Genomic DNA, 2953 nt, shown 5'->3' on the forward strand with positions numbered 1-2953 from the left:
TTCTAATAACATGTTATACTATAATGCATTTTGTAGTATAATTTAATTATTATATTTATTTTTTCCAGTTTAAATGTTCTGCAAGACAGACCAAATGATGTGGAAATGAGCAGCAATTCTCCATCACACCACATGATGGAGATGATTACTCTGATTCATCACTTTGGGTTCAGCATCTGTGAATGAATAAAAAAAGTCCAGGTGGAGGGTGGAGGAGGTGGAGGAGTCTCAGTGTGTCTACAGAGACTGTGTAGAAGGACAGAGCAGCAGCAGAGCAGTCCAGATACACTGATGATTCTCTTTCAGATCCAGAGGAACACACAGGGATGATGGTGGACTTGACAGTGGAGCTGTTCTCAGAGCAGTTCAGACTGCAGCACTGAGAGTCTTCTCCACTTCTTCTGGTTCCTATGTCAGTCACTGCTGGATAAAGCTCTCCTCTCCACTCTACCTCCCAGTAACATGGACCAATCAGAGCCTCTCTACACACAAGCTGCTGCTGCTTCAACCTCTCTGGATCATCAGGACACAGCTCGTCCTCTCTCAACACACACGCTGTCCTCTTCACTCTGTCCTTTAGAAAGATCACTACCTCCATCTGTTGAGAGAAGAGGACAGACAACAGAGGTGATAAATCAGTGTTTACAGAGACTCACTTCATCAGCTGTCAGTCACTGATGCAGCACATCCAGTATAAAGAGCAGCAGGGACTTCAGTCCTGTTCAGAGCAGAAGTGGAGCAGCTGTGTAGTGTAGCAGCTTCCTCTCAGCTCTCATGTTAACGTATTGGAGTGAAGACACTGAGCTGGAAGCTCACACACCTGCAGAGACTTTTAGCATCAAGTCTGTTTACTCTGAACATTTCACTCAAGTCCACAGTGGAAATAAACTGCTGAGTCATGAAGCTTCATTACTGCACAAACAGTTTAGTGATGGATTCACTGCTGTTACATGTCAACTCATGTTCCATTTAAAGAAAGAGTCTCTGTGTGTTGATGAACATCTGATCTGCTTCTGAAATATCAGCTGACAAATAAACATGGAGGCTGTCACTGAAAGTATCTGACAGATGGACAGATATACAAATGTGATCACTGGACTTCAGCAGAGGTTCTGCTGAAGTCCACATGCAGACCACATGCTGACAAAATGTCATGATGCTTCTCTGAAATCAGAGCCAGTGATTTGCAGGCTGCAGTCAGACTGATCTCAGAGCTGTGACAAAGATCAAACTCATCAATTCTTTAGTGTTGAAATGAGAGAACAGTTTCAGATCAGATTTGATGCTACAACACTTTGATGAATGAGGACCACTGTCTCTACACATCTTGTGAGGCTGTCAGCTGTAATCCAGCTCTACTTCCTGTAGACATGAATACAACAACAACAGTCGTCTTCCCATCACCTCAAACACACAATCACAATCAGGCTTGTGGCTGATCTGATTGGCTGACTGCTGTCTGTCTCTCTGTTTTTCTGTCCAATCCTGAAGCCTGTCCCCGTTCTCCTCTCACAGCTTCAATGAGGAAAACAGCCACTGAGAAGGTTGGAGGTTTACAAGAGACACTGGATTTTTGCTTTGATACAAACTGTGTTTAGGACAATACTGATGAAAGCATCATGGACTGACTCCAACCCTCTACTGACCTCAGAGTCTGCAGTCTACAGTTTGGACTCCTCACAAGATCAGACAGATCCTTCACTCCTGAATCCTTCAGCTTGTTTCCCCACATTTCCAGGTGTCTCAGATGGGAGGGGTTGGTCTTCAGAGCTGAGGCCAGAGAAGCACAGCTGATCTCTGACAAAATGCAGGAACTCAATCTGAATAAAGAATAAATCATGTGGATAAAAATCATTTCTAATCCAATCAGATATGTCCTAATCAATGAGTTTTCACTAACATGAGCAGAGGGACTTTGTCCTTCTCTTATTGTGGATCATCATAATGTCAGCCTTTTACACAAATCATCCAAATGTCACCACATCATACAACTGACAGCGACAAATACGAGTGTGTGAGTTCAGAAGGTTTCACTGAAGAACAGATGTCATTCATGACAACTGACTGAAATGAAGTGAAACTGAAGGAATAATTCTTAGTCTGAGATAAGAAAAAGTCACAATATGGAACAACAACTATTTCAAATCTCATTCATTCATTCATTCATTCAAGATGAATGGATTCAAGTTCTGGATGAAGATAAACCAGGTTTAGTTGTGGATTAAAGATCTAAGATCTACAACAGTAACAGACAGTGAACTGACCTCAGAGTCTCCAGTCTACAGTGTGGACTCTCCAGAAAAACACACAGCAGCTTCACTCCTGAATCCTGCAGCTCATTGACACTCAGGTCCAGGTGTCTCAGATGGGAGGGGTTGGACTTCAGAGCTGAGGCCAGAGAAGCACAGCTGATCTCTGACAAACTGCAGCAACTCAATCTGAATAAAGAATAAATCATGTGGATAAAAATCATTTCTAATCCAATCAGATATGTCCTAATCAATGAGCTTTCACTAACATGAGTCGAGGGACTTTGTCCTTCTCTTATTGTGGATCATCATAATGTCAGCCTTCTACACACATCATCCAAATGTCACCACAACATTCATACAACTTTATACAACTGTGACAAATAGGAGTGTGTGAGTTCAGAAGGTTTCAGTGAAGTCAACAGACATAATTCATGACAACTGACTGAAATGAAGTGAAACTGAAGGAATAATTCTTAGTCTGAGATAAGAAAAAGTCACAATATGGAACAACAACTGTTTCAAATCTCATTCATTCATTCATTCAAGATGAATGGATTCAAGTTCTGGATGAAGATAAACCAGGTTCAGTTGTGGATTAAAAATATAAGATCTACAACAGTATCAGACAGTGAACTGACCTCAGAGTCTCCAGTCTACAGTGTGGGCTCTCCAGAAAACTACACAGCAGCTTCACTCCTGAA

At 41.9% G+C, this 2953-nt stretch overlaps 1 long non-coding RNA gene across 1 annotated transcript; it reads right to left on the reverse strand.

Annotated features, from left to right (window-relative positions):
• Positions 1-538: 538 nt before the first annotated feature.
• LOC121190065 lies at positions 539-2309 on the reverse strand. Its single transcript, XR_005894923.1, has 3 exons — positions 2265-2309; positions 1647-1820; positions 539-598 (listed from the first exon to the last, which is right to left on the reverse strand). It is a non-coding gene; the product is annotated as an uncharacterized LOC121190065 (long non-coding RNA).
• Positions 2310-2953: the final 644 nt, after the last annotated feature.

Source organism: Toxotes jaculatrix, chromosome 11, assembly GCF_017976425.1.
Source record: "Toxotes jaculatrix isolate fToxJac2 chromosome 11, fToxJac2.pri, whole genome shotgun sequence".
In the NCBI taxonomy this organism is placed as follows: Eukaryota; Metazoa; Chordata; class Actinopteri; family Toxotidae; genus Toxotes; species Toxotes jaculatrix.